The sequence below is a fragment of the Bos taurus genome, chromosome 4, assembly GCF_002263795.3.
Source record: "Bos taurus isolate L1 Dominette 01449 registration number 42190680 breed Hereford chromosome 4, ARS-UCD2.0, whole genome shotgun sequence".
NCBI lineage: Eukaryota > Metazoa > Chordata > Mammalia > Artiodactyla > Bovidae > Bos > Bos taurus.
The window spans coordinates 73,704,254-73,730,359 of record NC_037331.1 but is presented as its reverse complement, the minus strand read 5'-3'; the positions used below and the strand labels follow the sequence as shown (position 1 = coordinate 73,730,359).

The following is a 26,106-nucleotide window of genomic DNA, read 5'->3' as shown; positions in this document are numbered from 1 at the left end:
CAGTTACAGAGGGTGGTCATCCCTAACATCTGTGTTGTTCAAGAGTCAACTATAGTTGAAACATACTCTGTGAGAAGAGACCTAATTTCTGTGTATAGGAAGTTTACTCCAAGTGAAATCTCAGATATGGTTTGCAGGTGAGTTTTTATTTTTATATGAAAACATTGTTTCACTCCACCATCTTTAGTGATGAGAGCTTCTCTGTTCTACTATTAGTTGATAATGTGTGCCTGAGTTCATGTTTGGTTGCTGACTCATATTTGACTCTTTGCAACCCCATAGACTGTAGTTCACCAGGCTCCTCTGTCCATGGGATTTCCCAGGCAAGAATATTGGAGTTGGTTGCCATTTCCTTCCCAATGGGATCTTTCCAACCTGGGGTCAAACCACATGTGTGCCGCCTGGGAAGCCCATAGGGGTGCATGGACCAATGCAATTAGTAGACACTGAGAGTTATTAGAAAGAGAGATGAACATTATTTGTATTTATTTTAAAAATAAACTTAAAAATTAAAATCTTTTGTGTAGATTAACAAGGGTATCTGCCTTTATTCCACAGATGAGATTTTCCTATGCCGAATGTAGCTCCTGATCTGTTGTAAGGAAAAACTGGGTTTCTCATTATATAGAAGAGCAACTTTCACTACAGTGCTTGGTAGTTTCTATCATCTTATCCATGATTTCATTAACAACCAAATTCACCCTCATATCACATGTGATATGAATAATGTAAACATCAGCGATGTACCAAACCTTGACTGAAATGTCAGTTCATTTCTACATGTAAACTGTAAGAGTTTGCATGTAGAAATGAACTGACATTTCGGTTTACATGTAAACTGTAGTAGTACAGTACTACATAATTGGTAAATACAGAGCCACAGTTACAGAGGGTGGTCATCCCTAACACCTGTGTTGTTCAAGGGTCAACTACAGTTGAAACATACTCTGTGACAAGAGACCTAATTTCTGCGTATAGGAAGTTTACTCCAAGTGAAATCTCAGATATGGTTTGCAGGCGACAGTTTCCATGTAAACTGTAATAGTTTACATGTTTACAGAATAGACTATTCTACGTGTAGAATAGTCTCTTTCTTGGGTATATGATGAGGTTAAAATAGTACATGTAACAAGAAATCTGTTTAAATTTTAAATTAACAAGAAGATTCTTTAGCAGTCTACTCCCAGGTGGCTCAGTGGTAAAGAATCTGGTGCCAAGCAGGAGATGTGGGTTCAATGCCTGGGTCAGGAAGATCTTCTGGGAAAGGAAGTGGCAACTTACCCCAATATTCCCATCTGGGAAATCTCATGGACAGAGGAGACTGGCAGGCTACAGTCCATGGGGTCACAAAGAGTCAGACATGACTTAGTGACTAAAAACAAACAAAATTAATGATGAAACTTGTCTACGCATGTACAGTATTGAGCTAATGACAACATGAAGCCCTCGTGATTAGGGAAATTTTCAAAATCTTAGCACCAAAAATATAAGTAAAAACTATTATTTATTTCAGTTGGAATATCTGAAATTCAGTACAAAAATGTATGTTTTAGAATGTTTTCACTAAACTTGATAAATGTCCAGCAGGTGATTTTGAAGTTTCTACTTAGTAGTAAAAGTTAAAACATTCTACCATTGTAGAAAGAACAGCATAATATTTACTAGTCACGTACCTTGGTCAGGATTTCATGTTGGAAAACAATTCCTAAATTTAAAAAACAAAGTGTATTTAATGTATTTGAGAACACTGTATTGAGTTTAGAAGTTTTGCTATATGGTAGGTATAAAATAGATTCAAAAACCAGTCTCAGATTGCTTGACACAGACTTTCTAGTAATGAAACTTATAATTTCTGGTACATTAGCATTCTATGAAAAAACAGTAAGTTATTTAAAATACAGGTTTTCTTTCATAACAAAATATTTTAAGGTAAAAAATTGAAAATGTCATTATCAGTGTTAGAACTAGTTTATCTGAGATTTTAAAAATAATTTAATGTAGGTGTCCAGCTATAACTACATACCTATAATGCATTCCTTACATCATTCAGAGAAACAGTTTAGAAACAAAGACGTGGAAACCCAAAGTGAACAAAATACTATGGGTATCATCAGTATGGTTATTTTTGTAAAAACAGGACCTTTACTAGCAAAATCCCTGAATATTAAGTAATGACATGGGTATGGCTTTTATATTTCTATATTAAAAAGGTTACCTGGATATTAGGGTAAAGAACAAAAATAAATAACAGAGTTAGACATAAATTGAACATTTTATTTTCTCCAAGCCAGCAGTTTTATATTATTTGACACTTTCTGTGATATAGTTGTCAGTCATGTGCTATCTACCAGATTGTTCTAAACTTAAAAACAAAACAATTTGTCCCTTAAAAATGTATCTGTCTAACATAACTTCTGAAGAGGAAATACATTTATGTAGTTCAAAATGTGAGAATAAAAAGTACTATATAGTGAATAGTCTACTCTCTCTGGCCAGTCTCTTAGATATTCTTACAGACTTTATGCCTTTCTCTTTTCACACAGAATTTAACATATTATACAAGCTATTCAAAACTTAAATTTCTTTTAAAAAACACTGATCTTGGAGGTCTTTCCATATCTATACATATAATAAGTCATCATTCTTATTTTTAAAACAACAGCTTGTGATTCTTTATATGGATTTCACACAGTTAATTTACAACCCCCCAACTGGTGAATATTTGTAGTAGGCTGTGTCATTGTTCACACCAATATCCATTTCCTGACTTCTGAGATCACATTTGTCTAGTCCTTTCCAGCCACATGTCTTGTTTTGACCAGTGAAATATGAGTGACAATGATGTATCACTTACGGTAAAAACTTTAAGGGACAGTGAATATTTTTTGTCGTATTCTGTCTCCTTCCCCTTCTCTCTCAACCAGACAAGAGAACCAGTACAATTCCTTTTCAACCTGGAAAAAGGTACTCCTTCCATATGAGTATAATAATTAGGACCTGTGCTAAACGCTATGTGTGAATGAGAAACACAATTGCTAAAATGCACAAAGCATATATTTTTTCATTTGTTGCCATAGCATTACTAGATGATCATAATTGATATGAAAAACGATACCAGAATTTGTGCACTACCATAACATAGACCTGTGTGTTGTCATCATCCTGGTTAGGAAATAAATGGCAAGAATTGTTTTGAGTTGGAAGGATAGAGGTCTACATTAAGTTTTGGAGAAACAGTGATAAAATGGTAGTCTGCAATAACTTGACAAGTCACTAACATCCTTCATAGTTTGGTGAAAAGATTGGGAAACAGAATATGAGTAGTGTGGGTTGTCTGTTAACTAGAAGAAGAAGAAAAAAGCCCAGAGCAGAAATTGCCAGTTTGAAAGGGAAAGTGGAAAGGAAGATAGTCCTGAGTTAGGACTTGTGGTTTGTAAGTGGAAATTGTGTCTTGATTTCTAACAATAAAAGGCAAAATTAAGAGAAAAAGCCTGTGAAATCAGCCTTGTAGCAAAGATCATATAAAACCTATGGACCATAAAACAAGAGCTGGGAACAGATTAAGTGGCTAGAAGTAGATTCAGTGTGTTAGAAAGACAGTTTATTTTAAAAAAAGAAAGAAAAGATAGAAAAGAAAAAGAGTAAGTGTACTTTTCTTTAAGACTGATAGCTCAAGGCAGGCACAGTTACGTATACATAGAGGGGGGTGTCTTAGGAAGAGTTGTGAGTTTGGCTATTTGTATTTACATAGTACTGGTTGAAATCAAATCAAATAAGAGGTCAACAAATTATTTCAGAGAGTTATCCTATTAAGACAAATGCTAACCTGAACTGAAGTAGACTGTCGTGTTTCTAACACTCTGTGGGCAGAAAATGGGCTGAGAAAGCTTTTCACCACTTAAAAAGTTGTCACATATCTTCTTCAGTTGTAGCCTAGGAAGATAATGGAAAAAGAATTGCCTCCCAGAGCGGGTACTTAAGGATCATGGATAACTGTGGCATGGGGACCGCTTTAAGGAAGACAAATCAAAGGCTTACTCTCCAGTTTCAGGACAAATGGTCTTTTCTCTATATGACCAGCGTGAATTGGCCTTGCTAAATATGAGTAATTGTTGTATGTTTCTCGCTATTTCTCCATCTAAATGGAGGTGTTCATAGCAGAGTTGTTGTCCTTATTTCACTAGTGTGTTTCTGGTAGAGAGTGTCCATCTGCACGTGGTAAATTGGAATGACTGAGACCTAGGGCTTCAATAGCAAAGAAGTAAATTGATGATGTGTTCTAGTAGTTGCCATTGGAGGGAGAGCAGTGAGTATCTGAGAAAGGAAACCAAAGGTTTGTGATCTGAAAAGAAGACTGGTTAGTCTAATTATAGTTCATCAATATTTAATTTCCTACCATGGAAGAGAATCGTAATCAGATTCCTTCTCTCATTGGCCAAAATTGGCCAAGTGCCTTGCTTCCCACCCCCCACCAAAAAAAAAAAAAAAAAAACCTAGAACTTATGTGGTCAGAATTTTTATAGCATGGGGTATATTTTGTCATTTTCTTTTCCATCACTGCAGCCCTCACCATTTCCAGACAGTTCCTGTTCCATAAGTAGATGGATGAATTATTTAAGCAGAATCCACATAAAACTTTACTGCTTTAAATGATTAAAATCCTCATGTTGTCTGTTACTTCAGCCTAATGTAGCCTACTCTGATATATAAGCTTTCTCCAGCTTTTTGCTCTAACAAATAAAACTACAATGATTTAACATACATCATTCCAAAAATGTGTCAAGGGACCTGAAGTTTAAATTCTCAAAAGTGGAATTACCACTTTTTGTTTACTAGGTGTTTATGAGATGCTTATTTATTAACACTTGACAGGAAAGTTCTGGTAGTATGTTTAAGATGGTGAATCTGGAAAGCAAACATTTTGAAAATGAGCAAAAATATTAATGTTTGTGAAAAAAACTCATACCTTGGAAAAAGCACTGTGTAAATTGTTTAAAATAGTTCTATGTGATTCTGAAGCATATATAACTATGTATTATAAAAAAATTTTATCTTCTATAAAGTTATAGATTCATAGAAATAGAATTTTCCAGCAAAGATTAAACTCTTCCATACAAAGAGTTTCCGTTTCAGTGGGTTTTGTACCTAATTAAAATATCTGTAACATCCGATTGTTTGAAAAAAACTATGTAAGGAAAGTATATATGCATTCACTAAGGAAATTAAGGTACTAAAGGGGGAAAATCATATGATAACATTGCCACATGTGTAAATAATATTTGCTAAGGTTCAGCACTCTGTAGTAGAAGAAACTCAACTAGGAATATAGGTAATTTCCTTTACCTAATAGATGGTATCTAAGAAAATATTTGGTAGACATTATTATTAATGAAATACTGAAAACTTTCTGCTTGAAATTAGGAATAAGAGGATGATGCGAGCTTATGACATTTCTATTAAACATTGTATTAAAGATCTTAACAGTGTTGTAAGTCGTGAAAAGGAATGAGAGACAGATCTGCCATTATTAAGACGACAGGACTGTGATTAGAGAAAATCCAAGAATGAACAAATAAATTTAGCATGGTCACTGACTATAAGATCAGTATATAAAATCAACTGCCCACCTATATCAGCAATGCACAACTAGAAATGACATTTCTAAAAGTTATCAACTAAGTGGGGAAAATATTACCACTTTATAATAGATAAAAGCCAGGAAATTTCTAGGAATAAATCTAATGTATACGATATCTCCACATCATAATTTTTCAACAGCAGCATTACAGAACTGCAAGTGCTACCACTGTATATAAAAAGAAGTGGCATACCATCAAGAAGAAAAATTAAAGTAGGCCTAAATATAGGGATTTATGATGTTTACTGATTACAATGTTCGGTACTATAAAGATGTCAGTCCTATATAAATTGATATGTAGCTTTACAGTCATCCCAATAAAATGTCTACCTATTTTGCCTTTTTGGAAATTAACTAGTTGGTTTTAAAATTTATATGAAATGCAAAGGAGAATCATTTAGGTAACAGAAGATGAATTTGGTCTGTGCTGTATTTCTCACACTCCCAAGGAAGTGCTTTTCCTCCTCTGACAAAATGAGGGAAAATCCAATTTTCTTTGTCATCACAATTTGTCAAAATACCTTTACCTCCCCTTCTCTGTTGACAGTCTCTGCAGTCCCCTTACTGTAATGCTAGGAAATCTTTCTTTTCTTGGCCTAGGGACTTTTAATTGCTTCAAAATGTAGTGTAGAAGGCATGGGTAGCTGAATTAAAGCTTGCTTAATGTTTTCTCACATAATTAAAGCCTGTATGAATTAAATAAAGACCTCCTTTGATCCAGTAGACAAAAGAACCTTCTTAGAGTTATACCTTTAACAAAATAACCTTTAATAGAACTAATATCAATACATCTCAGTAAGACCAACTAATTGATATCTCTGCTTCCAAGAATCCAAATGTCAACAAACAAAATTTACAAAGTCTGGACTTTAATCTTCTATTCATATATGACTCTTTCTTACTCTCAGTATGCCTTTCCCAATAATTTTCGATCTCATCAAACTCCTGGTCTCAAGATAAATTTCTGCAAAGCTTTCTCAGCCTTCTCATTCTGAATCAGGTGCTTCTCCTCTGTGTAATCTAGGGATGCTGCTTATTTCTCTCTCATGGATCATTGTAATGTAAATGTTGTGTTACAGAAATTTCAAATGCAATACATTTGTATTCAGTTCAGCTAAGCTTCCGAATAAAACAGACCCCAGTGTCTCAAAACCAATACAATGTCTCAAAACAACAGCAGTTTACTGATCACTCAAGTTAACAGTTCAAGGAAAGTGTGTCTAGTTCTTAGGTATCTCATCCATGAACTGAGGCATCATCTACTTTTTCTAGGACAGGACAGTCACTTGCATTCAGTGGCAGGAGACAATAAAACAAGAAATATGTACAGAGGAATTTCTTGTCTAGGTGTGGAAGTGCTACACATCACTCTGGCTATATTCCCTCGTGCAGAACTCAGTTAAGTGGTTCATTTAACTACGGTGTATCTGGGAAATATAGACTGGCTATGTGGCTAGCCACGTGGTTTATGTTCAGTTCAGTTACTCAGTCGTTCCGACTCTCTGTGACCCCATGGACTGAAGCACTCCAGGCTTCAAGATCTGTCAAGAATAGAGAAGAATGCTTTTTTTTTTTTAATTGCAGAATAATTTATTTACAATGTTGTGCTGGTTTCAGCCACACAACAAATGAGTCATTATGTATGAGTCATTATATATATAATCCCCTTATTCTTGAGTCCCATCCCACCCCTCCAGGATGTCACAAAACACTAGGCTGGGCTCCCTGTATTATATTATAGCAGCTTCCCACTAGTTATCTATTTTACACATGATAGACTATATACACACACTACTTTCTCAGCTTGTCCTATCCTTGCTTTCCCCCAGTGTCCACATGTCTTGAGAGAAGAATGCTTCTATTTGAGACTACTTTGGAAATGTCTTTGGGTTACAGCAAAGTGTTCAGTTCAGCTCGTCACTCAGTCATGTCCAACTCTTTGCAAACCCATGGACTGCACAATGCTAGGCTTCCCTGTCCATCACCAACTCCCAGAGCTTGCTCAAACTCATGTCCATTGAGTCAATGATGCCATCCAACCATCTCATCCTCTGTAGTTCCCATCTCCTCCTACCTACAATCTTTCCCCAAATCAGGGGGAAAGATTTCCCCAGTCAGTTCTTTACATCAGGTGACCAAAGTATTGGAGTTTCAGCTTTAGCATCAGTCCTTACAATGAATATTCAGGACTGATTTCCTTTAGGATGGACTGGTTGAATCTTAATGCAGTCCAAGGGACTCTCAAGAGTTTTCTCCAACACCAAAGTTCAAAAGCATCAATTCTTCTGAGTTCAGCTTTCTTTATAGTCCAAATTTCACATTCATACATGACTAATGGAAAAAACCATAGCTTTGACTAGATGGACCTTTGTTGGCAAAGTAATGTCTCTGCTTTTGAATATGCTGTCTAAGTTGGTCACAGCTTTTCTTCCAAGGAACAAGCGTCTTTTAATTCCATGGCTGCAGTTACTATCTGCAGTGATTTGGAGTCCCCCAAAATAAATTCTCTCACTGTTTCCATTGCTTCCCAATCTATTTGCCATGATCTTAGTTTTGTGAAGGCTGAGTTTTAAGCCAACTTTTTCATTCTCCTCTTTCACTTTCATCAAAAGGCTCTTTAGTTCTTCTTTGTTTTCTGCCATAAGGTGGTGTCATCTGCATATCTGAGGTTATTGATATTTCTCCTGGAAATCTTGATTCCAGCTTGATGTATTCTGCATATAAGTTAAATAAACAGTGTGACAATATACAGCCTTGACAGACTCCTTTCCCAATTTGGAACCAGGCTGTTGTTCCATGTACAGTTCTAACTGTTACTTCTTGACCTGCATACAGCTTTCTCAGGAGGTAGGTCGGGTGGTCTGATATTCCCATCTCTTTCAGAATTTTCCACAGTTTGTTGTGATCCACACAAAAGCTTTGGCATAGTCAGTAAAACAGAAAGCAGATGTTTTTCTGGAACTCTCTTGCTTTTTCGATGATCCCAGGGACATTGGCAATTTGATCTCTGGTTCTTCTGCCTTTTCTAAAACCAGCTTGTGCATCTGGAAGTTCACAATTCACGTACTGTTGAAGCCTGGCTTGGAGAATTTTGAGCATTACTTTGCTATCATGTGAGATGAGAGCAATTGTGCGGTAGTTTGAGCATTCTTTGGCATTGCCTTTCTTTGGGATTGGAGTGAAAACTGACCATTTCAAGTCTTGTGGCTACTGCTGAGTTTTCCAAATTGGCTGGCATCACCTCCATTAGCTTTGTTTGTAGTGATGCTTCCTAAGGCCCACTTGATTTCGCATTCTAGGATATCTGGCTCTAGATGAGTGATCACACCATCGTGGATATCTGGTTCATGAAAATCTTGTTTGTATAGTTCTTCTGTGTATTCTTGCCATCTCTTCTTCATATTTTCTGCTTCTGTTAGGTCCATACCATTTCTGTCCTTTATTGTTTCCATCTTTGTTTGAAATGTTCCCTTGGTATTTCTAATTTTCTTGAATAGATCTCTAGGTTTTCCCATTCTACTGTTTTCCTCTATTTCTTTGCATTGATTATGGAGGATGGCTTTCTTATTTCTCCTTGCTATTCTTTGGAACTCTGCATTCAAATGAGTATATCTTTCCTTTTCTCCTTTGCCTTTAGCTTCTCTTCTTTTCTCAGCTATTTGTAAGGCCTCCTCAGACAACCATTTTGCCTTTTGTCATTTATTTTTCTTGGGGATGGTCTTGATCATTGCCTCCTATACAATGTCACGAACCTGCATTCATAGTTCTTCAGGCACTCTATCAGATCTAATCCCTTGAATCTGTTTGTCACTTCCATTGTATAATCTAGTCATAAGGGATTTGATTTAGGTCATACCTGAATGATCTAGTGGTTTTCCCTACTTTCTTCAACTTCAGTCTGAATTTGCCAATAAGGAGTTCATGATGTGAGCCACAGTCAGCTCCTGGTCTTATTTTTTTCTGACTGTATAGAGCTTCTCCATCTTTGGCTTCAGAGAATATAGTCAATGTGATTTCAGTATTGACTGTCTGGTGATGTCCATGTGTAGAGTCTTCTCTTGTGTTGTTGGATGAGGGTGTTTTTATGACCAGTGTGCTCTCTTGGCAAAATTCTGTTAGCCTTTGCCCTGCTTCATTTTGTACTCCAAGGCCAAAATTACCTGTTACTCCAGGTATCTCTTGACTTCCTACTTTTCACTCCAGTCCCCTATAATGAAAAGGACCTCTTTTTTGGGTGTTAGTTCCAGAAGGTCTTGTAGGTCATCATAGGACCATTCAACTTTAGCTTCTTCAGTATTATTTGTTGGAGCATAGACTTGGATTACTGTTTACTGAATGGTTTGCCTTGGAAAGAAACAGATCATTCTGTCATTTTTGAGACTGCAACCAAGTATTGAGTTTTGGGCTCTTTTGTTTACTATGAGGGCTAGTCCGTTTCTTCTTAGGGATTCTTGCCCACAGTAGTAGATATAATGGTCATGTGAGTTAAATTCACCCATTCTAGTCCATTTTATTTCACTGGTTCCTAAAATGTTGATGTTCACTCTTGCCATCTTCTGTTTGATCACGTGCAATCTACCTTGATTCATGGACCTAACATTCCAGGTTCCTATGCAATATTGTTCTTTGTAGCATTGCACACTGCTTCCATCACCAGTCACATCCACAACTGGACATTTGCTTTGGCTCCATCTCTTCCTTCTTTCTGAAGTTATTTCTCCACTCTTCTCCAGTAGCATTTTGGGCACTTACTGACCTGGGGAGTTCATCTTTCATGTCCTATCTTTTTTGCCTTTTCATACTGTTCATGGGATTCTCATGGCAAGAATACTGAAATGGTTTGCCCTTCCCTTCTCCAGTGGACCACATTTTGTCAGAGCTTTCCACCATGACCCATCCATCTTGGGTAGCCCTACATGGCATGGCTTATAGTTTCATTGAATTAGATAAGGCTGTGGTCTATGTGATCAGATTGGTTAGTTTTCTGTGATTGTGGTTTTCATTCCGTCTGCCCTCTGATTGAGAAGGATAAGAGGCTTATGGAAACTTCCTGATGGGAGAGACTGACTGAGAGGGAAACTGAGTCTTGTTCTGACGGGTAACCATGCTCAGGAAATCTTTAATCCAATCTTCTGTTGATGGGCAGGGCTGTGTTTCCTCCCTGTTGTTTAACCTGGAGGCCTCACTCAGTGCTCCCAACCCTGCAGCAGGCCACCACTGACCCATACCTCTGCTAGAGACTCCTGGACACTCATGAGCAAGTCTGGGTCAGTCTCTTGTGGGGTCACTGCTCCTTTCTCCTGGGTCCTGGTGCACACAAAGTTTTGTTTGTGCCCTCCAAGAGTCTGTTTCCCCAGTCCTGTGTAAGTTCTGGTGACTCTACAGTGGGGTTAATGGTGATCTCCTCCAAGAGGCTTATGCCATACCCAGGCATATAAAAGCCTCTAATATAAAGTTCAAACAAATTCATTGTTTCTTGATGACAATGAATAATCCAAAATGTGCTTAATTATATTTCACTGTAGTCCTAATGGGTGTCATTATATTTCATTTCATTCATTCTCTGAATCTGTAACATGTAGAATCTTCATTTTACTCATTTGATTATGGAGTCAAAGGAAGATCATTCAGCTCTTTGAGGGTACTAGCTCAGCAATATGCAAATGGACCTTTCTCCACTCAACTGCATTGTTTTTAAATCATTGCCCTCATCTAGATAACAGTATTTTTTACATAATTGATTTTGAAAGTCACACTTACCACCACCACATTATGCTTCTTTATTAAAACACTTTCTAAAATCTAAGTTTTCAAAATTTATAAATATGCTATTCTCTTAATTGAGTCTCCAATATGAGTCTTTTTTTAGAGGCTCCCATTTCCTAGGGGTTGAAAATGAAATCCCAATATGGTGTTCAATGCCTTTCATACTCATGATTGCTATCTCCAACAGCCTTCCCTCTTCTCTTTACCCTTCTCCTCTGTACTTCAGACACAGGATACTGTTCCCTGCCCTTGAATAAAACAGGCAATTTTCAGTGTCATTCTTTCTTTCCTCTGCCAAAAATTAGCCTTTTCCCTTACCCCTTCTCTGCCTTCTTGATATAGGTGTTCTTAAAGGTATAACTCAAATGTTATACATTTTGCAAGGCTTCCCTTTCTTAATACCCATAATCTCAATCAATCACCATTTCCTTTTTGCTCCCACAGGAAATGTTTCTATTTGTTTTATAGCATTTATCACTGCAGACTTGCATTGTAGTTACTTGTGAATGTATCTCTTTCCCTTCAGATAGACTGAAATTCTTGATAGTAGTTAGAACATCTTATCCACCTTTTTGTCTCCAGTGTATGTACACAAATAAAACAGTTGTGGTATTGAATTCTAACAATCTGGGTACTTGTTTTATTAATGTTTTAAGAAAAAGTAAAAACCCAAAAATCTCTTATGTGTTTTTCTTTGATTCTTACAGAGAGACCTTAGAAATAGTTCTTGGGAAGTTTGAGAACATTTTGTAAACAAATATAAAAATCCACGTGTGAAAAGGGAAAAGAAAATATGTGTTAATGTTAACAACCTAAATGAATCTTTTAGAATAGCATTAATCAAGTGTTGTAAATGGATATTGCTTATATACTGCTTTAAAACCATATAACCTAAGCCACATGGGCTCCGCTAAGAATATGCAATGAGTATTTTAAAATTCTATGTAGATATACTTCAGGATGTGAGTGATCTATATACCAAGAATATATTTTCTATGGTTATGAAGGAGGGCGAAAGAACTTACTAGAAAATATATGGATGAATACAAATTTGCCTTTGACGGGCTTATGCAAGAAAGACAGCTAAGGTAGTTTATCAGTGACTGACAAGTACTTTGCAAGTCAGAAGACTGTTTTTTTGACTCTAGAATTAGAGGTCAGAACAACCTTTTTTCAATGGAGAAGGCCAACTTTTGCCTTTTTCCAGACCCTTTCATCTCCTATATAGACTAATTTCTGCTTTAATCAAAGAGTATTTTACAAAGAGCTCCAGGTCTACCAGATGGTGAGTATAAAATACATCTTCCTGCCAAAGATGTATTATATATTGTCTGTTATATAACAGTGTGAGCTGTGAATAGCCCCTTGTCCCCTGAGAATCAAACTTGTACCACCCACTGCCTTGGCCTGGGGTTCTTCCTCTGTGACTCTGCCTGGTACCAGTTGTCTGCTGTAGCTGAAGTCTTACCTAGAACTTCAGCTCTATTGTTTGCAGCTCGGATACTTTAACACTGTATGAAGCCCTGTTCTCTGGGTGATGAATCCTTTTCTGCATCTTCAGTACTAACTAAAAGCTTACAGAGATAAGCTTTCAACCTCAGACCTATTTTCTCCTATTACCTACTTTCTGGCTCTGTGCCTATGATATAGGTTTTGGCTTGGACTTCAACTTCTGACTTGGTCAAATTAGGGAAGGCTTTGTCTCTTAAGTCACTAAGCATAGAATAGCAGGACTCTCCCTTCCCATCTTATTTTCCAAAGAGCTAATCCTACAAATTGGGTCCATTTTCCCAGCTTGCTCTTATCTGCCTGTTTCTGCCCAAGTGGAAAAGATCTTGAAGTTTTTTGATCCAGTTTTGGCCTACATAAATGGTTACTTCAAAACGTTCCAATTTTTGTTTGCAGCAGCCACTCTTTTATCTGCAAATGAACATAATTTGTCCCTTGATTCCTCTTATGCAAGTGACCCAAGCCATATGACCTAAGCAATAATCACATGTGTTTTTGTGCATAATCACACTGCATGTTGCAAGTCTCTACACAGCATAATGTAGACATATTTAGAAGCTTTCATTCCTGTTTCTGTAGCAGATGTGAGCTTGTCTGTTACTCTGACATATTTAATGCCTATTAAACTTGTAGCTACTTTCTTTTCTCCTCCTCCCTTCTCCACACAGTCAGGGTAAGGGTATTAAGGCAGCTGGCACAAAGGAAATATCACAGTATGTCAGATTATGATATTTTATCATTGAATTTTGAAAAAACTAGCTGTGTTTCCTTAGGCAAATCATTTACCCTTTCACTGCAGTCATTTCCCTTATCTGTAAAGTGGAATAATTATATATTTTATTCTGAGAATTTAGAATTGGACTCAATGTAAAGGACTTGTTACAAAAGCATATTAAAGGCTTAGTGGATGTTAGCTATGATTATGGTAAACATTTTAAATGTTTATTAAGTAAATGAGACCAAATAAGAGCTCATTAGAGTAAGAAAACAAAGGGAAATTATTGTTTATGGAATACAAACTAACACTACCTGTGCACATAAAATCCAGGAGGATATTTTGATGTAATGATACTTTGAAAAGGAAAAAAATTGTATTATTTATGTTAGAAAGACATTAGAAACATAGCGAAAAAAACATGTATAGAAGAAAGTTTCAGTAGTATAATATGTTGTCAAGTTGGCAAATTAAAGGTAATAATTACAGAATGGTGATATTTACATGGTTCCTCTTTTTAGTTCATCCTTTTCAACAAAAAATTAGACATTTATTCATGAACAAAAGTACTTGTGTGGAAGTTGTGGGATCCAGCACCATATGCCAAGGGACCTATGAGGAGTCATTTGAGGAGTCTTGCCCATCTGAGCATCTAGCAATAAGTAGACCTTAGGTGTGGACTGTGGAACCAAAAGAGAAGCAAACTTACAACCTCTTTTGCTACAGTTGGGAAAAAAACCTGAACTGCTGACCTGGGCAAATTCTCACAGATGAGAGATTTATGAAGTCCAGCCTTCCTGACGGGAGATTCCAGCATGCAACTGGTGCTATGGAGATGGTAAGAACAACTTCAACAGTGTTGTCCCTCCCAAAGAAAGACTATACAATGATGACCTATCAGGGGGTGGTGCCCTGTCTCATAGGAGAAAAGGAGAGCAGTGAATGATTGCCCAACTACCCTGTTTCTCTCTAGCAGCGCTCAGAGTCCTGGGGAATCCAGTCCATGACTGGAGGACAGAGGAGATCAGGAAAGAGAAAAGTTTAAATAACATTAAAGGGAAACAGACCCTGATGCCTGTGCTCAGCAATAAATCCACTCATGAGCATGGGGAGTACCACACCTGTCACACAGGAGGAGTACTTCCTACTGGGGTCAGTAGTCATCCTGGGTACCCTGAGCACTCTGCACACCTCCTACCACTTTGCAGTCAGCTCCTGGTGTAGTAATGAGACCAAGCTCCAGTAGACAGAATATATTCAGATAAACTAAGAAAAAAGAGAAGGCCCAAATATCATAAAGGAACGAGGAGACATTATGACTGACACCACAGAAATACAAAATATAATGAGACTACTGTAAACAGCATAATGTCAATAAATTGAATAACTTAAAAGAAATAGAATCCTAGAAACACACAACCCACTCATCTGCATTGGGAAGAAACAGAAACTGTGAGTACACATGTAATGAGTAAAGGGATTGAATCAATAATCAAAAAGCTACCCGCACAGAGGAGCCCTAGATCAGAGGTTTCACTGGCAAATTCTATCAAACTTTTAAAGAAGAATTTTTTCTTATCCTTCTCAAAGTCCTCTATACTTGCAAACTTAAGGCTAGCATTACTCTTTTACCAAATCCAGGAAGGGACACTACAAAAAAAATGAAAACTAGAAATTATCCCTGATGAACACAGATGTAAAATTCTCAACAAACTATTAGCAAAGCAAATTCAACAGCACAGTAAAAAGGGTCCTTCACTAGGAACAAGTGGGATTGATCCCAAAACCATCTCAAGGATGATTCATCAAAAACAAATGGGGAGGAGGGTTCAGGATGGGGAACACATGTATACCTGTGGTGGATTCATTTTGATATTTGGCAAAACTAATACAGTTATGTAAAGTTTAAAATAAAATTTAAAAAAATCAATAAATGTGACACACCACAATAACAGAACTCAAGATAAAAATGATCATCTCAACTGATGCAGAAAAAAATGTTTGACAATATACAATATCTTTTCCTAATAAAACTGAGTATAAGGAGAATATAATATAAAAGGACATATATGGCAAACCCACAGCTTAAAATAATATTCAATGGTGAAAAACTGAAACCTTTTTATTTAAGATGAGAAATAAGACAGGGTGCCCACTCTCACACTCTTATTTATCACAATACTGATAGTCCTAGCTGTAGAGATTAAGCTAGAAAAGACAATAAAAGGCATTCAAACTGAAATGAAAGAAGTAACATTGTCATTTGCAGATAATATGATTTGAACTCTTAAAGACACAATCAAATAACTGCTGAAACTAGTCAATTAATTCAGCAAACTAAAAAGCAAAATAAACAGCCAAAAAAGGCAAACTATGTGATGGAAGAAAATATTTGCTATTCATATATATATATATATATATATATATATATATGCACACACACACACATATACATATATAGGATGGGGGCTAATATCTAAAATATACAATGACCCTATACAGTTGGATAGGGGGAAAAAACACCAATACAATAAAAAGGTCAGGGGAATTAGATATTTTTTTCAGCAACATCCAAGTGATTAACAGCTACATGAAGAGATACTCAACATTATAAATAATTGGGGAAACAGAAATCAAACCCACAGTGAGCTGTAACCAAACACCTCTTAGAATGGCTATCACAGAGACAAGAGATAACTAATATTGGCGAGGATGTGGAGATAAAGGAACCCTTCTACACTCTTGGTGGGAATGTAAATTGGTTCAAACACTATGGAAAATGTGGAGGTTCCTCAAAAAATTGAAAATAGAATTACTATATGATCCAGCAATTGTATTTCAGAGTATATACTGAAAGGAAGTGAAAATAGATATTGAAGAGATATATGCACTCCCATGTTTATTGCAGCATTATTCTCAATAGCTAAGATATGGAAACAACATGAGTGTTCATCAATACATGAAAGGATAAATAAAATGTGGAATACAAACATACAGCTATTATTCAGCCACGAGAAAGAACATCCTGCCATTTGCAACAGGAATGGACCTTGAGCACATTATGCTAAGTGAGATAAGTGAGACACAGAAAATCAAACACTTTGTGATCTCAATTCTGTGTGGAATCTGAAAAAGCCAAACTCATAAAAACAGAGTAGAAATGTGACTGCTAGGTGCTGGGGGTGGGAGAATTGGGGAGATACTGTTTAAGGTAAAAAATTTGCCACCAATAAAGTCCTGGATGTCTAATGCACAACATAGTGATTATAGAAATAATACTGTCTTCCAGTTGCTAAGAGACTAGATCTTAATTATTCCCAACATACACACAAAAAGATAATTATGTGATCTGATAGAGGTGTTAATCATCTTGCAATATATAAATGTATCAATAAACACACTGTATACCTTAAACTTACAGGCTGTAGTACTTCAGTTTTGTCTCAATTAAAAAAAAACATTAAAGTAATAAATGATACAAGCACTGTGTATTCTAGACCAGCCTGCTTAACATAAAGTTCTATGTGGACAGAAATGTTCTTAATCTGCAAGACCTGCAATGGTGGCCAAGAAGTACACCCCAATACTCACAGCAGCACTATTTACAATAGCCAAGATATGGAAGCAATCTAAGTGTTCATCAATACTTGATTGGATAAAAAGATGTTATGTGCATATATAATGAAATTTTAGCCATAAAAAAGCAATCAAATCCTGCCATTTGCAACAACATGGATGGACCTGGAGATTATTATGCTTAATGAAATATGTCAGGCAGTCATAAAAAGTGTATGTACTCAGGTGTTCAGTCGTGTCCGACTCTATACCCCCATGGACTGTAAACTGCTATGCACTTCTGTCCCTGGGGATTCTCCAGGCAAGAATACTGGAGTGGATTGCCATGCCCTCCTCCAGGGGATCTTCCCAACCCAGGGATCAAACACAGGTCTACCACATTGCAGGTGGATTCTTTACTGTCTGAGCCACCAGGGAAGTCCTAAAAAGTGTATATTATCACTTACATGTGGAATTTAAACAATAAAACAAAGGAATAAAGCAAAATGGACTCACAGTTATAGAGAACAAACTAGGGGTTACCAGTGGGGGACAGAGGATGAAGAGATGCAAAATACTATGTATAAAATAAACTATAAAAACATATGTCACAGGGAAACACCTATAATTTTGAATTGAGTATAAGCTATAAAAGTATTGAATCACTATGTTGTACATCTGAAACACATAAAATGTAAATCAACTATACTTCAACTTAAGTTAATTCACTAGTGAATTCTGGCTAATGAAACTAAGGATAATATTTTAATTTTAGATTTTACGTATTTAGTAAAGAGAGGTAGAGAGCAATAAATAGTTAATTTCTCTCATTTCCACAATTTAGGTACCTGACATATGTAAAAATACACAGAATCTCTTAATGCAAAATTTGGATGAAAACAGCATGGTTTCTGAAGGAGAAAACATAACATGAGTAACTTTTGCAGTTTTAGAATAGGATCAATACATATGATAAGAGACAGGTTAATTTATATTTTGCTTTCATTTTTGTCACACATGCTAACATTTTTGATATCCAAAGACCCAAGAATTTTGTATTATCATGCAGTTATTAATAATTATTAATCAATGATTAATGATCTAGGGAAAAATGATATTCTGAATAGCCACTAATTTTTTTTTACCCCAGGCATTGGTATACATTTCATTGATATGTGTATGCTGTTTGTTTTCACAAGATTTTTAAAAATTAACTTTATCCATGAGCTTCACTATTAATAATTACAAAATCTGTCCTGTCTATAAAACCTGAATTATTTATGTTTCCACCAGCCAGCCTTAAACCTATTTCTGTCTTGTTTCCTCTTCTACTACTTTCTATTGTGAATTTTAGAACTACTTAATAAGCTCTTCACTTACATAATTTGGTATCTATATTCTGCTAATCCATAGGAATTTAAGTTATATTTGAGTTATATTCTTAGAATGATCTGTTAATACATAATTGTTGTATTACATTCTTAATAATGAGTTAATAAAAATAATTCTTAATTATATTAATGGGCTTCCCCGGTGGCTCAGAATCTTCCCCGGTAAAGAATCTGCCTGAAATGCAGGAGACCTGGGTTTGTTCCCTGGGTTGAGAAGATCCCCTGAACAAGAGAATGGCTATCCACATCAGTTTTCTTGTCTGGAGAATTTTATGGACAGAGGAGCCTGATGGGCTACAGTCCGTGGACTCGCAAACAGTTGGACATGACTGAGGTGACTGACAGTAACAATCATATTAATGTAGTGAAAGAGTTTTATATCTCCAAAGACTTTATTTCTTTAGTGCATCAATAGTTTATAAAACAGATTCTAACAGAAGGATTTTCTTAAATTTGTCAAAATTGGGAGTTAACAAAGTACTTCAATTCTCTGTTGACATTGTAGCACAGAACCCCTACACTTGTCATTGAAAATTCCATTTGATTTCTCACAAAAGCATTGTGTTGATATTTAGATTGTATCAACAGACTTGAAAATGTTAGATCTATAATACATATTTGGTTTATGGCATTTCTCTAATTCATTTATTTTTCCATTAAATCATTTTTCTTTAGGCTTCTTTTATTTTTCAAAGGAATATGTTCTTTTGACTTTTCAATCATAATTTATAAACTTTTCATATCTCATGCTTCAGAATGTGAGTTCATTTTTATTTCACAAGTCTGTATACTTCTAATTATTCTGAAAATAACTAATTAAGAGTGAAATCTAATTAGATGAAAATAACATTGGCAGTTATAATTGTCTGTTCAGATTTGCCATAAATATGATTATTTTTAATATCAAGTTCACCAACTGAGTTTTCTGTGAGTTCATCATAAATATAAAAATTTTAGTCTGACTTTTTGTTAAAAAAAAATCAAACTATATGCATGTCTATGTCTTTTCAATTTTTTAAAAGACTAAGAATGATTTTCTTAAAACTTGTATTGTTTCTGAGGAGCTGCATATACTTTTCTTTTTTCTTCCAGTTTTATTGAAATACAATTGACATACAGTACTGTATAAGTTTAAGATATACAGCATAATTATTTGACTTACTATATCATGAAATATTTACCTCAATATTTTCAGCAAATATCCATCATCTCATATAGATTCAAAATTCAAGAAATAGAAAAAAATATTTTCACTTGTGAGAACTCATGATTTACTCTCAATAACTTTCATATATAACTCATACCAGTGTTAATTATATTTATCATATTGTACATTACATCCCTAGTACTTACTTATAACTGAGAGTTATTACCTTTTGACTACCTTCACCCAATTCCCAAACCCCTGCTTCTGGTAGTCATAAATCTAATCTCTTTTTCTATGACTTTATTCTTAAAGTATAGTTGACCTACAGCACTATGTCAGTTACTACTACACTACATGGTACTTCAATATTTCTATGCATTTCAAAACGGTCATCATGTTAAGTCTAGTCACCATGGCATATCATTTCTCTAAAGAACCTAAATACTGACCCAATCCAGAGAGACACAGATTTATTCAGTCTGTACTGCATAACCTCATCTATTTATTCTGACCTATTGTTATACAAAAAGTATTTTTACAAAACATATTAGCAGATCACATTTTTTCACATTCATTATTTTCTTGATATCTCTGAAATGATTGGTTGCTTCAAGTTTACTGACTGGTTGGTGTACACACGTGACTCTGTAGACATCCACCCTTACTCCTCTCCAGATTCACATGCACTTGGATAATAGTGTATCCAGGCAATCCTGTCTTTCTGGGAAGTTATCATGTTCATCTAATTATACAGAAATTTATCCATGAACTTTCATCTTAGTGAAATAAGTGAGAACATATGGAAACACAGGTGTTTGATTCTTCATGACTGAATTAAACCTACATCATGTGTTAATTGTACAAGGAAACTTCTATATCATACTAGAAAAGATGTATAAAGCTTGTATGAGATCAGATGATTCTACTTTTTAATCCACAAGAATTATTTTCACTGTAAAAATAGGAAGATAATTTGTAGGGTGGACATTGTAACAAATATGCAAAATTTCCATGAAACATGAATGAATGTGTAAGTGTTCAAGTCATGGTTCTTTTTATTACAGGGTAGTATATAATAGTTTCATCAAGACACCAAAGAAATTGGTTGCACACACACACACACAAATAGCAATATACAAGAACCCAGCTTCCCCATCCTCCCACAAAGATCAATGACTGGACAGCTATTCACAGAAAAGACTCTGGTAGATCACTTAGGAAATTTTAGCAATACCATGGAACAAAAAGTCAGAATAATCACACAAGAGAAGAAGCTTCATTTCACCTGTATCATCACATCTGGCAAGTCCGCATTATTCTGTGGCAAGAAGGAATTTCCCAGCTAGAAAGTTTCTCTCACCAGGAAAAGAAGCATAGTGTGAGAAACCAGCCTCTCCAAGCACTGTGCAAAGGTCCTACCAGAGTTTTACTCTACCCAGACTGTCAAAGCTGAGGAATATAGAGTTGGCAGGAATGAGGAAAACAAGCAGAGACTACTATTAGCAGTCACACATGGGGCATGATTGTGGTTCAGAGAGACGTTCTAGCCAAACCCAGCAGCTTCTCTATGATAGCACAACCACTGCAAACCCCCTGCAGGGTATCACCACAGAAATGTCTGCATTCACTAATGCCAACCACCTCACTCCCTCTCTGCCCTGCCAGCTGTACACTATAACCAGCCTCCATAGCAGTGTGCACACCACAGAAGAACACACCAACATCAGGGCCCCTTCTCATGGGTGCAGATCACACTCAGTGCTTGCTGGCCACCACCATGTCTACAGTGCGACAGCCTCTACAGCAGTGCACCTGTGTGTTCCCAGCTAAACCCCTATCACTGGCCTCAAGTGCAGTGTATAGGCTCAGGGGGAGAGTGTGGGGCTACATGTGACTGCACTGATCCCAGAGGCCATACAATTGCTTGCAGGCCCAGCCTTCTGTCACAGCTGACACCACTGTTCCAACTTGTAACTAGCCCTTCCACATGTGTACCTGCATGTCCACCCACCTGATCCTGTCACCGGTCTCCACTGCACTGTGCACACAGACATAGAATGTGCAGCCACAGGAGAGCACCCTGACAGCCAAGGCCTTGACAGCTGCAAGGAAGCCTATAGTTGGTTCTGGCCTTGCTACCTGCCTCAACCCCAATCACTACCAGAGTGTCTGCCCCTGCTTCTGCCGCTATATAGGCAACTGCAGTTGACCCACAGAGCCAAGTGTGTGAAAACCACTGTCTTTAGCCATCACTGCTTCCTGGTTCTTAGCTACTGAAATGAGAAGAGCCACTTAAAGACCCTGTGGACCCACCACAGTGCTCACCAAGGACAACACAGTTGTTGACACTGTGGACACTAGTGACCTCAGAGACATAATACTCTGCCCAGATTGGATGTTTTCATGTGCTCCTGAGCTTGAAACCCTATACTAACAGACCCAAGGTCACAGCATGATGTAGTGAGCTCCTATTCACAGGTAAAACTTTTCCCTTTTTGAAATCAATCCATTAACTCTCGAAGAGGTAGCTGCTGCTTCAAATGTGCAGACATCTACACAAGGCTACAGGGATCACAAAGCATCAGAAGAATATATCTACAAAAGAAATATAGCAAAACTATAGTAACTGACCACAAAGAAATGGAGGTCAAAGAAATCAACTGTTCATATGCTTGAAGAGCTGCAAGAGAACACAGATAAACAACTTAACATCAGAATACAATACAGGACTAAAACAGCAGTTCATAGAGAAAACATAAAAGAACCCAATAGAAACTTTGGAGATGAAGAATACAATGACTGATCTGAAGAAATCAATAGAAAGCTTCAATAGCACTCTTGAACAGGCAGAAGAGAGAAATCAGCAAACAAGAAGAGTCTGAAACGACCCAACCTGAGGAGAGAAAAGAATGAAGAAACCTATGAGAGTTAAGGACAGGACATCAAATTGATAGTGTATGAACTACTGGAATCTCAAAGGAAAGGAGAAGGGGGGAAAACGAAGAAAGCTTTTTAAAGAAATAATGGCTGAGAACTTCTCAAACCTGGGGAGAGATTTGGACATCTAAGTTTATGAACTGAGAGGTCACCTTAAAATTTCAATCCAAAAGGTTCTTCTCCAAGACATATAATACAACTGTCTAAAGACAAAGAGAGAATTTTAAAATCTTCAAGAGAAACAAATGATTTTTCTCATACAAGGGCACTGCAATAACGCTGTCAGCATGTTCCTCAGACACTACAGGCCTGGAGAGAATGGGGTGACATATTCAAAGTGATAGAAAAAAGAAATTACCAACCCAAAATACTTAAACCATGAAAGCTGTCCTTCAGAAATAAAGGAGGAATAAAGACTTCCCCTAATTTAAAAAAAGCTGAGGAAACTCATCACTACTAAATATGACTTACCAAAGAAAAAAAAAGTTGAAAGGAGTTTTCAAGCTGAAGCAACAGATCTCTGGTTAATTGGTGAAAACATACAATACTAGCTGAACTTTATTGTATATTAACACAAACTGAGATGCTAACTTAATTCTACAATAAAGAATAAAGGACAAAAGTATTAAAAGTAGCTTTAGTATAAACAATATGCGAATGAATACAAAATAAAATAAAGATATAAATGGTGACAGCAAAAAAATGTGGAGTAAAAGAATACTCATATATGTGATTAAAATTAAAATTTTATGAGTGTAAAATACACCTTTTTGTGTATGTATGTGTATAGTTTTTATCTAAGTCTCATGAAAACCACAAAGCAAAATCTACAATAGATAAGCAAAAGGTAAATAGAAGTGGATCAAAGCACATGACTGATGAAAATTAGTACTTTACAAAGACAGGCAGCAAGAAAAAAAGAAAAAAATGAAGTACAAATAGCCAGAAAACAGAATAAGGTGTCATTTATAAGTCCTTACATAACATTTATACTCTAAATGTAAATTGAACTGAATTCTACAGTCAAAAGGTATAAACTGTCTGGAAATAAAACAATCAAATAATACCCAAATATATGCTGCCGAGTAAACTCATGTCAGCTTTGAGGACATGTATAGGAGTAGCCCTTATGGTAAACAAAAGCTCCAAAATGCAGTACTTGGGGGCAACTTAAAAAATGACAGAATAACACCAATTTGTTTCCAAAACAAATCATTCAACATCACAGTAATCCAAGCACAGACGCCAAAGAAGCTGAAGTTGACTGGTTCTATGAAGACCTACAACACCTAGTACTAACACCACAAAAGAGATGTCCTTTTCATCATAGGAGATTGGAATGCAAAAGTAGAAGGTAAGTTAGGCCTTGAAGTACGAAATGAAGCAAGGCAAAGGCTAACAGAGTTTGGTCAAGAGAACACACTGGTCATAGCAGACACCCGTTTCCAACAACACAAGAGACAACTCTAGACATGGACATCACCTGATGGTCAATACTGAAATCAGATTGATTATATTATTTGCAGTGAAGATGGACAAGCTCTATACAATGAGCAAAATCAAGACCTGGAGCTGACTGTGGCTGCACTCCTTATTGCAAAATTCAGACTTAAATTGAAGAAAGCAGGGAAGAACACTAGGGCATTCAGATATGACCTAAATCAAATCCCTAAGATTATACAGTGGAAGTGATGAATAGATTCAAGGGATTAGACATGGTAGAACAGGGTTCCCTGAAGATCAATGGACAGAATTTCATAACACTGTACAGGAGGCAATGACCAAAATAATCTCAAAGAAAAAGTAATGCAAAAAGGCAAAGTGATTATCTGATGAGGCTTTACAAATAGCTGAGGGAAAGAAAAGAGCAAGGCAAAGGAGAAAGGGGCAGATATAGTCAACCGAGTACAGAGTTACGCAGAATAGGAAGAAGAGATAAGAAGGCTTTCTTCAATGAACAATGAAAAAAATAAAGGAAAACAATAGAATGGGAAAGACTTAGATATCTCTTCAAGAAAATTAGAGATATCAAGGGAATATTTCATGCAAGGATGGGCACAATAAAGGACAGAAATGGTAAGGACCTAACAGATGCAGAAGAGATAAAGAAGAGATAAAGAAGAGATGTCAAGAAAACACAGACTGTACAAAAAAATCTTAATGGTCCAGATAACCATGATGGTGTGGTGACCCTCCTAGAGCCAGACTTCCTGGAGTGTGAAGTCAGGTGGGCCTTCAGAAGCATTGTTAAGAACAAAGGTAGTGGAGGTGATAGAATTCCAGCTGAGCTATTTAAAATCCTAAAAATAATGATTCTGTTAAAATTCTGTACTCAATATGCCAGCAAATTTGGAAAACTCAGCAATTGCCACAGTCCTGGAAAAGGTCAGTTTTCATTCCAATTCCAAAGAAGGGCAATGCCAAAAAAATGTTCAAACTGCCATACAAATGCACTCATTTCATAAGCTAGCAACATAATTCTCAAAATCCTTCAAGCTGGACTACAGCAGTACACGAACCAAGAAATTCCAGATATACAAGCTGGATTTATAAAAGAAAGAGGAACCAGAGATCAAATTGCCAGTATCCACTGAGTTATAAGAAAAGCAGGAGAATTCCAGAAAAATATCTACTGCTTTATTGACTATGCCAAAGCCTTTGACTGTGTGGATCACAAAAAACTGTGGAAATTTCTTAAGGAGATAGGAATACCAAACCATCTAAACTGCCTCCTGAGAAACCAGTATGCAGGTCAAGGAGTGACGGTTAGAACCAGACATGGAACAGGGACTGGATCAAAACTGGGAAAGGAGTATGACAAGGCTGTACGTTGTTATCCTTGTTTAACTTATATGTAGAGTACATCATACAAAATGTTGGGCTGAATGAATCACAAGCTGGAATCAAGATTTCTGGAAGAAAAACCAACACCCTCAGATGTGTGGATGATACCACTCTAATGACAGAAAGCCAAGAGGAAATAAACAGCCTCTTGATGAAGGTGAAAGGAGAAAGTGAAAAAGATGGCTTAAAATTCCACATTCACAGAACTAAAATCATGGCATCCACTCCCATCCCTTCATGGCAAATAGATGGGGAAAAAGTAGAAACAGTGATGACTCTTATTTATTTCCTTGAACTCCAAACTCACTGTGGATGGTGTCTGCAGCCATGAAATTAAAAGTTACTTACTACTTGGAAGGAAAGCTATGACAAATCTAAACAGTTTATTAAAAAAACAGTACTCAGAAACAGTACATTGGACAAACGTCCATGTATTCAAAATTATGGTTGTACTAGCAGTCTTGTGTGGATGTGAGAGTTGGACCATAAAGAAGGCTGAGTGCTGAAGAGTTGATGCTTTTGAACTATAGTGTTGGAGAAGACTCTTGAGAGTCCCTTGGACTTCAAGGAGATCAAATCAGTCAATCCTAAAGGAAATCAACCC

The 26,106-nt window shown here is 36.5% G+C and overlaps 1 long non-coding RNA gene across 1 annotated transcript in view; it reads right to left on the bottom strand.

Moving 5' to 3' along the window:
- LOC112446400 (uncharacterized) overlaps positions 1-26,106 on the bottom strand; it is a 72,033-nt gene that overhangs the window by 4,939 nt on the left and 40,988 nt on the right. Inside the window, exon 2 of the long non-coding RNA XR_003034384.2 lies at positions 1,674-1,705. This is a non-coding gene — a long non-coding RNA (uncharacterized lncRNA). The remainder of the gene's footprint in view (positions 1-1,673; positions 1,706-26,106) is intronic.